At 47.6% G+C, this 15,428-nt stretch overlaps 1 protein-coding gene across 2 annotated transcripts in view; it reads left to right on the forward strand.

Annotated features, from left to right (window-relative positions):
• LOC106569018 (kinesin-like protein KIF26B) overlaps positions 1–15,428 on the forward strand; it is a 194,873-nt gene that overhangs the window by 132,943 nt on the left and 46,502 nt on the right. The window contains exon 1 of one of the 2 annotated variants that reach the window (XM_045714742.2): positions 14,621–15,428. This exon is cut by the window's right edge and continues 414 nt beyond it. The exons of the other annotated variant lie outside the window; for it this stretch is intronic. The gene's annotated coding sequence lies outside the window, so the exon portion shown is untranslated. Of the gene's footprint in view, positions 1–14,620 lie in introns of those variants that run through there. 2 annotated transcript variants of the gene reach the window in all.

Here is a 15,428-nt window from a genome sequence, read left to right on the forward strand (position 1 = left end):
ACGGACGAGAGAGAGAGAGATGGACGAGAGAGAGAGAGGGAGGGACGGATGAGAGAGAGAGAGAGAGAGAGAGAGATGGATGGACGGACGAGAGAGAGAGAGGGATGGACGAGAGAGAGAGGGACGAGAGAGAGGGAGGGATGGATGGATGGACGAGAGAGAGAGAGAGAGAGAGAGAGAGAGAGAGAGAGACGAGAGAGAGAGAGACGGACGAGAGAGAGAGAGAGAGAGAGAGACGGACGAGAGAGAGAGAGGGATGGACGAGAGAGAGAGAGAGAGAGAGGAGAGAGAGAGGGACGGGCGAGAGGGAGAGAGAGAGGGACGGGCGAGAGGGAGAGAGAGAGGGACGGACGAGAGGGAGAGAGAGAGGGACGGACGAGAGGGAGAGAGAGAGGGACGAGAGGGAGAGAGAGAGGGACGGACGGACGAGAGAGGGACGGACGGACGAGAGAGGGACGGACGGACGAGAGAGGGACGGACGGACGAGAGAGAGAGGGATGGACGGACAGACGAGAGAGAGAGGGATGGACGGACAGACAAGAGAGAGAGGGAGAGGGATGGACGGACGAGAGAGAGAGGGAGTGATGGACAGACGAGAGAGAGAGGGATGGACGAGAGAGAGAGAGATGGACGAGAGAGAGAGAGAGGGAGGGACGGATGAGAGAGAGAGAGAGAGAGATGGATGGACGGACGAGAGAGAGAGAGGGATGGACGAGAGAGAGAGGGACGAGAGAGGAGGGATGGATGGATGGACGAGAGAGAGAGAGAGAGAGAGAGAGAGACGGACGAGAGAGAGAGAGAGAGAGAGAGAGAGAGAGCGAGAGAGAGAGAGAGAGAGAGAGAGAGAGGGACGGACGAGAGAGAGAGAGAGAGAGAGAGAGAGAGGGACGGACGAGAGAGAGATAGAGAGAGAGAGAGAGGGACGGACGAGAGAGAGAGAGAGGGACGGACGAGAGGGAGAGAGAGAGGGACGGGCGAGAGGGAGAGAGAGAGGGACGGGCGAGAGGGAGAGAGAGAGGGACGGACGAGAGGGAGAGAGAGAGGGACGGACGAGAGGGAGAGAGAGAGAGGAACGGACGAGAGGGAGGGAGAGAGAGAGGGACGGACGAGAGAGAGAGAGAGAGGGACGGACGAGAGGGAGAGAGAGAAGGACGGACGAGATAGGGACGGACGAGAGGGAGGGAGAGAGCGAGGGACGGACGAGAGGGAGAGAGAGAGGGACGGACGAGAGGGAGAGAGAGAGGGACGGACGAGAGGGAGAGAGAGAGAGAGGGACGGACGAGAGGGAGGGAGGGAGAGAGAGGGACGGACGAGAGGGAGGGAGGGAGAGAGAGGGACGGACGAGAGGGAGGGAGGGAGAGAGAGGGACGGACGAGATAGGGACGGACGAGAGGGAGGGAGAGAGCGAGGGACGGACGAGAGAGAGAGAGGGACGGACGGACGAGAGAGGGACGGACGAGAGGGAGAGAGAGAGGGACGGACGAGAGGGAGGGAGGGAGAGAGAGAGGGACGGACGAGAGGGAGGGAGAGAGAGAGGGACGGACGAGAGGGAGAGAGAGAGGGACGGACGAGAGGGAGAGAGAGAGGTACGGACGAGAGGGAGAGAGAGAGGGACGGACGAGAGGGAGAGAGAGAGGGACGGACAGACGAGAGAGGGACGGACGGACGGACGAGAGAGGGACGGACGGACGAGAGAGGGATGGACGGACGAGAGAGAGAGAGAGAGAGAGGGATGGACGGACAGACGAGAGAGCGAGGGTGAGGGATGGACGGACGAGAGAGAGAGGGAGTGATGGACGGACGAGAGAGAGAGGGATGGACGAGAGAGAGAGGGATGGACGAGAGAGAGAGAGATGGACGAGAGAGAGAGAGAGAGAGAGAGAGAGGGAGGGACGGATGAGAGAGAGAGAGAGAGAGAGATGGATGGACGGACGAGAGAGAGAGAGAGAGAGAGAGAGAGAGAGAGAGAGATGGACGAGAGAGAGAGGGACGAGAGAGAGGGAGGGATGGATGGACGAGAGAGAGAGGGATGGACGAGAGAGAGGGATGGACGAGAGAGAGAGAGAGTCCTGGGACTCTACAGAGCCCCAGGACAGAAACACAATTAGACCCAACCAAAGCATGAGGAAAATATAATTGCTTGACACAAAGAGTACAAATCCAATTTTGATAAACTTTTGTATCTACTGGGTGAAATACCACAGTGTGCCATCACAGCAGTAAGATTATTGACCTGTTGCCATAAGAAAAGGGCAACCAGTGAAGAACAAGCACCATAATAAATACAACCCATATTTATGTTTATTTATTTTCCCTTTTGTACTTTAACTATTTGCACACCATTACAACACTGTATGTGGATTTATGACATTTTAAATGTCTTTATTCATTTGGAATGTTTGTGAGTAATGTTTACTGTTAATTTTGTATTGTTTATCTAGGGAGGGAGGGAGGGAGAGAGAGGGAGAGAGAGAGAGGGAGGGAGGGAGAGAGAGAGAGAGGGAGGGAGAGAGGGAGAGAGAGAGGGAGGGAGAGAGGGAGAGAGGAGGGAGGGAGAGAGAGAGAGGGAGGGAGGGAGAGAGAGAGGGAGGGAGGGAGAGAGAGAGGGAGAGAGAGAGGGAGGGAGGGAGAGGGGGAGAGAGAGAGAGAGGGAGGGAGGGAGGGAGGGATGTCTGTGTGTTGGAATTTCCAGTAATTGCCTAGTTAATTGTGCACCACCCACTGTGGAGTAGCTTCTGTTGTTCTCTCGTGTTCCATTATAAACAGTATAGGTCTTACTATGCTGTGAGCAGTTTTATACAGATATTTATCAGTAAGGTGAGCAGGAATCATGCTAGAAATCATTTGGTTTCTCAGCTCAGAACCAGATTGTGTGTGGGTGTGTGTGGAATAGAGATAGATGGAGGAGAAGAGGGAGAGAGAGAAGGGTATAAAGAGAAAAGTGAGGGTAGAAAGAGGGGTGTATAGAGGGAATTGAGGTTAGAGACAGAGAGAGGTAGAGGGAGGGAATTTGGGTAGAGACAGAGGGGTAGAGGGAGAGAAGTGAGGATATAAATAGAGTAAAAAGAGAATGGAGGGTAGAGAGGGAAGGGACGAGAGAGGGACGGAGGATACAGAGAGAGAGAGGATGGATGATGGAGAGAAATGTACAGGAGAGAGGGAATGGAGGATACACAGAGAGAGAGAGGATGGATGATGGAGAGAAATGTACAGTAGAGAGGGAATGGAGGATACAGAGAGAGAGAGGATGGATGATGAAGAGAAATGTACAGTAGAGAGGGAATGGAGGATACACAGAGAGAGAGAGGATGGATGATGAAGAGAAATGTACAGTAGAGAGGGAATGGAGGATACAGAGAGAGAGAGGATGGATGATGGAGAGAAATGTACAGTAGAGAGGGAATGGAGGATACAGAGAGAGAGAGGATGGATGATGGAGGGAAATGTACAGTAGAGAGGGAATGGAGGATACAGAGAGCGATAGATATGTTAGAAGTGACCAGGGCCTATTTTAGCATGTACATCTTGGTGGAGCAAGCAAACAGAATAGTAAATGGTCTCTGCCACACCTGCCCTGAATGACGGGTCGCCACTTTAAGTGACTTCAGTGTCTGAGGAGTTGCGTCAGGGGAATTGATCACTGCAGCGAGACAAGTGCTCCCACTCAAATAGACTACTAATGGACCCTCTCCTAATCCCTCTCTCTCAACCTCTCCTCCTCCATTTCTCTCTCACCCCCCATGTTTAAGCTGAACAAATAGCCTATTACCATTTCTCTACCTTTTACTACAGTCCTGCTTTACTGAAGACTTGGTTGCATCTTAAAGTGGGACAGACAGTGTTTTAACTACTTTGCAGATATGAAACAAACAGACAATCATAATATCACTCCCAAATATCACATTCTGAGTTTATGCTACGAAACCAACTTGATAAGAGATTTTAAAAATAGGTTTGGCTCAAAATGTTATTACGTAGAGTCGGAAATTGTTGGCAGAATAGATTGATGCTGTCAATGCATGACAAAAGTACAGCGGCACTCAACACAATCAAACTAGCAAAGCCAATGATCACAAGTCATAACGTGGTTAGTAGCTAGCTAGTTGCTGGGATGAGATGTCATGTCATACAAGCTTGGACGAGTGGGTGAGCGGCAGACTTTTTCCCCATACAACTTTTTAGCTACAAATTGCATGTGTCGTTTGGTTAGCTAGAAATAAATGATACTCAACTTAGCTGGCTAGCTATGCTGAACTTCAACGACTTTTATCCACAGTTAGCGCATATCTCTTAGTTGTCAATCAAATGTATTGGGCATCGATTAAATGGGCAGACAAGTAAGCTGGTAAATCCCATTAAATTGTCTCAAATATAGGTTATGCCTTGGACAGAAGCAGGCAGGCTGCAGCAGCCAGGGCGACTAGGCTACTTTTCCCCATCGTATCAGTGAAATTTTTACGGCCAACTGCCACACGCTGAAAAAGTTTGAGAGGGTTTATCCCTCAATAGATTTTATCATATTCATTGTTGTTGATGTGCATACAGTAGGCGACTGAGGGAGAGACAGAGAGCTTCCTTTTGTGTTGTTTGATCAATATAACAAAGTAAGATGACTCCCGTGGTATTTACATATTTAAAGCTATTTAGGGTCATTTTGTGGTTTTTGTGACTGCTTTCTAATGATCTAAAGTTGTGCTGTTGATGCTGCCTGTAGTGTAAACACACAGTCCAGTTCAAAGGGAATGGCACACACAGCCCGTTTGACAATGGCCTATTCTGCATATACATATGTAGGATCTTAATTTGATCACTCTTTTGTTGCTGAGAATTTTCCTGCATAGCAGGAACTGCATTGAACGAGGGGTTAATACGGTAATCTGGGGGAAGCTGTAACCTGTAGCATACCTCGTTCAGTCTCCTCAGGACTTTGAATGGCCCCACAAACCGCGACCCAGCTTCTGGCAGGGCAGGCGGAGGGGCAGGTTTTGCACCGGGGTCTCACTGCGGTGGCGGTCGGCTCGCCTTCTGCCGCCTCACAGCCCGTTGCAGGTGCACATGAGCGGCGTCCCAGGTCTCCTCCGAGCGCTTAACTTCTATGGGCTAGACCCTAGTCAACAGCCAGTGGAATCGTGTGGCGCGAAATACAAATACCTCAAAAATGCTATAACTTCAATTTCTCAAACATATGACTATTTTACACCATTTTAAAGACAAGACTCTCGTTAATCTAACCACGTTGTCCGATTTCTAAAAAGGCTTTACAGCGAACGCAAAACATTAGATCATGTCAGGAGAGTACCCTGTCCAAAATAATCACACAGCCATTTTCAAGCAAGCATATATGTCACAAAAACCAAAACCACAGCTAAATGCAGCACTAACCTTTGATGATCTTCTAGGACATTATGTTATACAATACATGCATGTTTTGTTCAATCAAGTTCATATTTATATCAAAAACCAGCTTTTTACATTAGCATGTGATGTTCAGAACTAGCAAACTTCCGGTGAATTTACTAAATTACTCACGATAAACGTTCACAAAATACATAACAATTATTTTAAGAATTATAGATACAGAACTCCTTTATGCAATCGTGGTGTCAGATTTTAAAATAGCTTTTCGGCGAAAGCACATTTTGCAATATTCTGAGTAGATAGCTCGGCCATCACAGGCTAGCTAATTTGACACCCACCAAGTTTGGGACAACCTAAACTCAGAATTACTATTAGAAAAATTGGATTACATTTGCTGTTCTTCGTCTGAATGCACTCCCAGGACTTCTACTATAACAACAAATGTTGTTTTGGTTCCAAATAATCCATAGTTATATTCAAATAGCTCCGTTTTGTTCGTGCGTTCAGGTCACTATCCGAAGGGTGATGCGCGAGCGCATTTCGTGACAAAAAAATTCAAAATATTCCATTACCGTACTTCGAAGCATGTCAAACGCTGTTTAAAATCAGTATTTATGCTATTTTTCTTGTAAAATAGCGATAATATTCCAACCGGGCGACGTTGTATTCATTCAAAGGCTGAAAGAAAAAAATTGAGAATTCTCATGAACGCGCATCTCCAGTGTCACTGTCCCCAGCCTGACCACTCACAAAATCTCCTGCTGTTCTTCGCCCAGAGACAGGAGACATGTCATTCCACTTTCTGGCGCCTTCTGAGAGCCAATGGAAGCCTTAGAAAATGTCACGTTACAGCAGAGATGCTGTATTTTCGATAGAGATGCAACAGAAGGACAACAAATTGTCAGACAGGGCACTTCCTGTATGGAATCTTCTCAGGTTTTGGCCTGCCATATGAGTTCTGTTATACTCACAGACACCATTCAAACAGTTTTAGAAACTTTAGAGTGTTTTCTATCCAAATCTACTAATGCATATTCTCGTTTCTGGGCAAGAGTAGTAAGCAGTTTAAATCGGGTACGTTTTTTATCCGGCCGTGCAAATACTGCCCCCTAGCCCCAACAGGTTAAACCATTCGTCCACCGCAGGAGCCTCGATCTGGCTCTGATGCCAAGGTGCCAGAACCGGCTGATACCCCAGTACGCACTGGAAGGGGGAGAGGTTAGTGGAGGAGTGGCGGAGTGAGTTTTGGGCCATCTCTGCCCAGGGGATGAACGCCGCCCACTCCCCCGGCCGGTCCTGGCAATAGGACCGCAGAAACCTACCCACATCCTGGTTTACTCTCTCCACCTGCCCGTTACTCTCGGGGTGAAAACCTGAGGTGAGGCTGACCGAGACCCCCAGACGTTCCATGAACTCCCTCCATACCCTGGACGTGAACTGGGGAACCCGATCAGAGACTTATGTCCTCAGGCACCCTGTAGTGCCGGAAGACGTGAGTGAACAGGGCCTCTGCAGTCTGTAGGGCCGACAGGTGCAACCACGGCCGTTGTGGATCGGGTAGGGGTTGTAACTTCCCTCTGGGCAGGTGCCTGGGAGCCTTGCACTGGGCGCACACCGAGCAGGAAGAAACATAAACCCTCACGTCCTTGGCCAAGGTGGACCACCAGTACTTCCCACTAAGACAGCGCACCGTCCGACCGATGCCAGGATGACCAGAGGAGGGTGACGTGTGGGCCCAATAGATCAACCGGTCGCGGACAGCAGACGGAACGTACAGATGCCCAGCTGGACACTGGAGAGGAGTGGGCTCTGTACGTAACGCCCGCTCGATGTCCGCGTCCAGCTCCCACACTACTGGTGGCACCAGGCAAGAGTATGGAAGTGTGATCCATGGATCGCTCCTCTGTGATACATCCGGGACAGTGCATCTGCCTTAGCTTTCTGGGAACCTGGTCGGTGGGACAGGGTAAACACAAAATGGGTAAAAAACATGGCCCACCTTGCCTGGCGAGGGTTCAGTCTCCTCACCGCCCGGATGTACTCCAGATTGCGGTGGTCAGTCCAAATGAGAAAAGGGTGTCTCGCCCCCTCAAGCCAATGTCTCCACGCCTTCAGAGCCTTGATGACAGCCAACAGCTCCCGGTCCCCCACATCATAGTTTTGCTCCGCCGGGCTGAGCTTCTTCGAAAAGAAGGCACAGGGGCAAGCTTCGGTGGCGTACCCGAGCGTTGAGAGAGCACGGCTCTCCTATCCCAGCCTCGGACGCGTCCACCTCCACTATGAACGCCAAAGAGGGATCCGGATGAGCCAGCACGGGAGCCGAGGTAAACAGAGCCCTCAGGTGACCAAAAGCCCTGTCTGCCTCAGCCAACCACTGCAAACGCTCCGGGTCCCCCTTCAGCAGTGAGGTAATGGGAGCCGCAACCTGACCAAAGCCCCGGATAAACCTCCGGTAGTAGTTGGCAAACCCTAGGAACCGCTGCACTTCCTTTACCGTGGTGGGAGTCGGCCAATTACGTACGGCTGAAATGCAGTCACTCTCCATTTCCACCCCTGACGTGGGAAAGCGGTACCCTAGGAAGGAGATGGACTGTTGGAAGAACAGACATTTCTCAGCCTTGACGTACAGGTCATGCTCCAACAGTCGACCAAGCACCTCACGCACCAGGGACACATGCTCGGCGCGTGTAGCGGAGTATATCAGAATGTCATCAATATACACCACTACACCCTGCCCGTGTAGGTCCTGGAAAATCTCGTTAACAAAGGCCTGGAAGACTGACGGAGAATTCATCAACCCGTACGGCATGACGAGGTACTCATAGTACCCTGAGGTGGTACTAAATGCTGTCTTCCACTCATCCCCCTCCCGGATACGCACCAGGTACGCACCAAGCGCTCCCGAGATCCAATTTTGTGACGAAGCGCGCCCCATGCGTTGACTCGATCACACTGGTGATGAGAGGCAGCGGGTAGCTGTACCTCACCGTGATCTGATTGAGACCCTGATAGTCAATACACGGGCGCAGACCTCCATCCTTCTTCTTCACAAAAAATAAACTTGAGGAGGCAGGTGAAGTGGAGGTCCGAATGTATCCCTGCCCCAGGGATTCGGAGACATATGTTTCCATAGCCGCCGTCTCCTCCTGTGACAGAGGATACACGTGACTCCTGGGAAGTGCTGCGTCTACCAGGAGATTTATCGCACAATCCCCCCCGTCGATGGGGTAGTAATTGAATCGCCTTCTTCTTACAGAAGGCGAGAGCCAAATCGGCATATTCTAAGGGGATGCGTATGGTGGAGACCTGGTCTGGACTTTCCACCGTAGTCGCACCGATGGAAACCCCTACACACCTCCCTGAGCACTTTCGTGACCACCCCTTGAGAGCCCTCTGTTGCCACAAAATGGTGGGGTCATGACAGGCCAACCAGGGTAGGCCCAGCACCACGGGAAACGCAGGAGAATCAATAAGATAGAGACTAATTCTTTCCTTGTGACCCTCCTGCGTAACCATGTCTAGTGGAGCGGTGGCCTCCCTAATCAGCCCTGACCCAAATGGTTGACTATCTAGGGCTCTGGGTGAGCCTGGTGCCGACTCACCTGGGGTGACACGATAGTGCCCTGCCTGCTGCCTGGACTCCCTGAGGAACCCCCCCAGCACCGACCAACAGTGTGCACTCTGCGGCCACAGATGGTGCAGGGAATGGCCCCTCCTCCGGTCGCCCTAAGCACAGCACCTTCCAGCTCCATGGGCGTCTGAGCGGAGGTGCTGGGGGATGGAACTGACAGGCCCCGATCCGGACGCCCGCGGGTAGCCAGCAGGTTGTCCAGCCGCATGGACAGGTCCACCAGCTGGTCCAACGTGAGGGTGGTGTCTCGGCAGGCCAACACCCGACGGACGTCCTCGCACAGACTGCACCGGTATTGATCAATCAGGGCCCTGTCGTTCCATCCCGCACTAGCGGCCAGGGTCCAGAAGTCCAAAGCGAAATCCTGCGCGCTCCTTGTCCCCTGCCTCAGGTGGAACAGAGGTTCACCCGCCGCTCGACCCTCAGGCGGGTGGTCGAAAACGGCCTGAAAGCGGCGGGTGAACTCTGTGTAATAGTCCTGGAGTGGGCCAACGCCGTATGGAGTGAAGGAGACGCGGCGTTGGCCCACTCCAGGGCTTTGCCTGAGAGGCAGGAGACAAGGGCGGACACACTCTCACGTCCCGATGGAGCCGGGTGGATGGTCGCCAGGTAGAGCTCCAGCTGGAGTAGGAACCCCTGGCATCCGGCAGCCGTCCCATCATACTCCCTCGGGAGCGACAGCCGAATCCCGCTGGAACCGGGTGAAGGAGGGGTGGACAGTGGGGCCTGCTGTAGTGTAGCTGGTGGATGTGTTGGAAGACCTCCTTCTCTCTCCCATCTATCCATCGTCTGCAGCACGCGATCCATGGCGCTGCCCAGACGTTACAACTAGGTCGCGTGCTGCTGGACGTGCTCCTCGACCGCCAAAGGGGGGCCGTCTGCTCCTGCTGACTCAATTTCTGTAATGGTATGCGTGAAGGGCTGTAGGAAATCAGGCGCAGGAGAGCAGATAGTTGGTAGCAAAACACAGCCTTTTATTTGGCGACCCAGAAGCACACGGAACAAACTAACACGAAATACAAATAAGGGTTTAACATAACCCAGCGTAACCAGCCTAACGTGCGTATACATGAACAGATAAACAATCACTCACAAACAAACATGGGGGAACAGAGGGTTAAATAATGAACAAGTAATTGGGGAATTGAAACCAGGTGTGTAAGACAAGGACAAAACAAATGGAAAATGAAAAGTGGATCGGCGATGGCTAGAAGGCCGGTGATGTCAACCACCCAAACAAGAAGAGGGACCGACTTCGGCAGAAGTCGTGACAGATATATTGAAGCAACATCTCAAGACATCAGTCAGGAAGTTAAAGCTTGGTCGCAAATGGGTCTTCCAAATGGACAATGACCCCAACCATACTTCCAAAGTTGTGGCAAATTGGCTTAAGGACAACAAACTCAAGGTATTGGAGTGGCCATCACAAAGCCCTGACCTCAATCCTATAGAACATTTGTGGGTGTAACCGATGTGAAATGGCTAGTAGTTAGTGTTGGTGCGCGCTAATAGCGTTTCAATCGGTGACGTCACTCGCTCTGAGACTTGAAGTAGGGTTTCCCCTTGCGTTGCAAGGGCCGCGGCTTTTGTGGCGCGATGGGTAACGATGCTTCGGTGGGTGTCAGTTGTTGATGTGTGCAAGGGTCCCTGGTTCGAGCCCGGGTTGGGGCGAAGAGAGGGACGGAACCTACACTGTTACATGGGCAGAACTGAAAAAGCGTGTGCGAGCAAGGAGGCCTACTAACCTGACTCAGTTACACCAGCTCTGTCAGGAGGAATGGGCCAAAATTCACCCAACTTATTGTGGGAAGCTTGTGGAAGGCTACCCGAAATGTTTGGCCCAAGTTAAACAATTGAAAGACAATGCAGCCAAATACTAATTGAGTGTGTTAACTTCTGACCCACTGGGAATGTGCTGAAATAAATCATTCTCTCTACTATTATTCTGAAATTTCACATTCTTAAAATAAAGTGGTGATCCTAACTGACCTAAGACAGGGAATTTTTACTATGATTAAATGTCAGGAATTGTGAAATCTGTATTTGTCTAAGGTGTATGTAAACTTCCGACTTCAACTATATGTATATATGTGTATATAATATATGTATGTATATATGCGTGTGTGTGTATTAATATATACATATATACATATATATATACAGTGAGGGGAAAAAAGTATTTGATCCTCTGCTGATTTTGTACGTTTGCCCACTGACAAAGAAATGATCAGTCTATAATTTTAATGGTAGGTTTATTTGAACAGTGAGAGACACAATAACAACAAAAATATCCAGAAAAACGCAGGAGTTGGCGGATGCTTTAGTCCAGGTCTGGGAGGAGATCCCTCAGGAGACCATCCGCCACCTCATCAGGAGCATGCCCAGGCGTTGTAGGGAAGTCATACAGGCACGTGGACGCCACACACACTACTGAGCCTCATTTTGACTTGTTTTAAGGACATTACATCAACGTTGGATCAGCCTGTAGTGTGGTTTTCCACTTTAATTTTGAGTGTGACTCCAAATCCAGACCTCCATGGGTTGATAAATTGGATTTCCATTGATTATTTTTGTGTGATTTTGTTGTCAGCATATTCAACTCTGTAAAGAAAAAAGTATTTAATAACATTATTTCATTCATTCAGATCTAGGATGTGTTATTTTAGTGTTCCCTTTATTTTTTTGAGCAGTGTGTATATATATATATATATATACACTGTGTATGTATGTATGTATGTATGTATGTATGTACATATGTGTGTGTGTGTGTGTGTATATATATATATATATATATATATATATATATATATATATATATATATTATATATATTATATATATATATAATATATATATGTGTGTATGTATGTTTGTGTGTGTGTGTGTATGTACGTATACGTGTATATGTTAATATATGTATATGTTATGTAACTGTGTATAAAAAGTACCATGTATGTAAAATGTATATGTAACAAAAACCTGCACAAACAAAGTTTATTTTGTCCTGTAAGGAGTGGTGGATGGGCTAAGGAAGAATACAACATGAGAGAAAGATCAGTCATATCACCATCAAGAGACATTTAACATCAACTCATTGGCTCTTAGCTCCCCTTCTGTTTGTTGCTGATTAACAAATACACTGTATTTCTTGCACTCACTCACTCACTCACTCACTCACTCACTCACTCACTCACTCACTCACTCACTCACTCACTCACTCACTCACTCACTCACTCACTCACTCACTCACTCACATACATGCACAGACAGACACACACAAATATATAGTGTACACACACTATCCCCCAGTATCTTAGCCTAGCCCTAGTTGACATACACGGAGTATACAAAACATTAAGAACACCTGCTCTTTCCATGACATAGACTGACAATTGAGACATGGATTGTGTATGTGTGCCATTCAGAGGGTGAATGGGCAAGCAAGACAAAATATTTAAGTGTCTTTGAACAGGGTATGGTTTGTGACAAGAACTGCAACGCTGCTGGTTTTTCAAGCGAAACAGTTTCCTGTGTGTATTAAGAATGGTTCACCAACCAAAGGACATCCAGCCAACTTGACACAACTGTGGGAAGAATTCACACCCGTTGATTTTTTTCCATATTTTGGTGGTACTGCCTGAATTCAAAATGGCTAAACAAACATTTTTAAATCTCACCCATCTACACACAATACCCGATAATGACAAAGTGAAAACATGTTTTTAGAAATGTTTGCCCATTTTTTTTCAATGAAATACTGACTGTGCTCAGCTCTATTCCATTTGTTTTTATCCCCAAAAACTCGGTAGTCAGTGCCGATGACAAGCATACCCACACCATGAACATTTCAAGGCTCAGTGATGTGTTGTTTTGGATTTGCCTCAAACATAACACTTTGTATTCAGGACATAAAGTGAATTTCTTTGCCACATTTTTTGCAGTTTTACTGTAGTCACTTATTGCAAACAGGATGCATGTTTTGTAATATTTGTATTCTGTACAGGCTTCCTTCTCTTCACTCTGTCATTTAGGTTAGTATTGTGGAGTAACTACAATGTTGTTGATCCATCCTCAGTTTTCTCCTATCACAGCCATTAAACTCTGTAACTGTTTTAAAGTCACCATTGGCCTCATGGTGAAATCCCTGAGCGGTTTCCTTCCTGAGTTACGAAGTACACCTGTATCTTTATAGTGACTGGGTGTATTGATACACCATTCAAAGTGTAATTAACTTCACCATGCTCAAAGGGAAATTCAATGTCTGCTTATTTTTTTTTTTTGACCCCTGTACCAATAGGTGCCCTTCTTTGTAAGGCATTGGAAAACCTCCCTGGTCTTTGTGGTTGAAACTGTGTTTGAAATGTTCTGCTCGACTGAGGGACCTTGCAGATAATTATATGTGTGGTGTACAGAGATGAGGTAGTCATTAAAACATCAAGTTAAACACCATTATTGCACACAGAGTGAGTCCATGCAATTTATTATGTGACTTGTTAAGCACATTTTTACTCCTGAACTTATTTAGGCTTGCCATAACAAAAGGGTTGAATACTTAGAGACATTTCAGCTTTATATTTTTAATTCATTTGTAAAAATGTCTAAAAACATAATTCCACTTTGACATTATGGAGTATTGTGTGTTGGCCAGTGACACACAATCTCAATTTAATACATTTTAAATTCGGTCTGTAACACAACAAAATGTGGATAAAGTCAAGTGTTGTGAATTCTTTCTGAAGGCACTGTATATGTCCTGAAGTGTTGTGTAGTCAGGAGTTGTGTGCTTACCCACAGAGACAGGAAGACAGCATTTTAGCTAAACCTAACCCCTTTCCTAACCGTAACTTAATTCTCCTAACCTGCTGCGTAAGTTCTCCTAACCTGCTATGAAACGTCAATTCTGGCCATTTCTGACATATGCTGTATCCCATCTAGTCAAAACCCTATATGAGTTAGACCTCAGGAAGAGCGCACCGCTGAAATCCTTCCCCCGAGGCACTTACTGATGTGATGGGCCTTTTTATTGGGGTCAGGATAGGGCGCTGGATGCTCTGGAGTGTGTGTGTGTGTGTGTTATATAGCAAAGGGTCTTTGAATTTAATATGATGTCTTTGACCTGAAAATGCACTCACCAGGGTTAGACTTCTACTCTCGTCATAGTAGACAGGCAGTAGGTACACACACACACACACCCTTCTCTTATCTCTCTGGAAGACATTCCTTCCTGTTGTTCCCTGGTCATGTTGATGGCATAGTGATGCAACCAGAGGAAGGACTCTGTTGTTGTGTTTATCATCATCAGTACTGGCTATACTTTCACATCCCAGTGGTAGCATGGTGCCGGCCCAACACCATAGTTATACATTTGATTCTCACAGCAGCCACATGGAGTGCATTTATAATGAATAGCCTGTTATATATTTATTGAATATGAGCTTTAATATTTACTGTAAACAGTATATTACATTATTTTCACTTTGAATGAAAACGTTCATTTCCATTAGACAGATGGGACAGAAATAAGCTCTACAGTCTCCCTAGAAGCACTGTTACAGAGAATATCCTGTAATGTGTGTTTTAATGAGCTGGGGAGTGGCATTTTACTGCTGCTGGGACCAATTTACTGCAGGCTTCACAAGGAAGCTATCTTACCTTTACTACTCATCTACAGAGGAGAGGGGTGATCCATCATACACACACTCACAGACATACACACATATGCACGCAAACACATGGTTTTTACTTTCACCCCATTGGTTATTCACTTGACATGTTTTTTTTTAGCATGCAGCAGCCTGCTGAGTAGCGTTCATGGTGAGTGTGTTGTGTTTGTGTTCTCCTCGGCTGATCAATCCTGTTACGCAACTCAACGCATTCCAGACTCATGCTTTCATGTCCTCAAGGCTCAAATCTCCTCTATTTACAAGTTCTCTGCTGTTTACTCAGTTTGCTTTCATTTCTGCTCACGTCTCTCCCTTCTTTTTTAATCGGCTGTAATTCCCGGCTGTAATTCGGGCTTTTGGAAACGTTCGGGAGCTTCCTTTCTAAAAGACAAAGTGTTTGGGAGCATTTGGGAAATCTGTCTCGACTTAATCCCAGAGCAACAATTGGCGGCAGTTTACAGCGGAATCTCTCTTCTAACGGTTACTCATGTTTACAGCGGAATCTCTCTTCTAACGGTTACTCATGTTTACAGCGGAATCTCTCTTCTAACGGTTACTCATGTTTACAGCGGAATCTCTCTTCTAACGGTTACTCATGTTTACAGCGGAATCTCTCTTCTAACGGTTACTCATGTTTACAGCGGAATCTCTCTTCTAACGGTTACTCATGTTTACAGCGGAATCTCTCTTCTAACGGTTACTCATGTTTACAGCGGAATCTCTCTTCTAACGGTTACTCATGTTTGGTCTCTGAGGTGGTGGGAACAACAGCATAGA

The sequence above is a fragment of the Salmo salar genome, chromosome 01, assembly GCF_965601325.2.
Source record: "Salmo salar chromosome 01, fSalSal1, whole genome shotgun sequence".
NCBI lineage: Eukaryota > Metazoa > Chordata > Actinopteri > Salmoniformes > Salmonidae > Salmo > Salmo salar.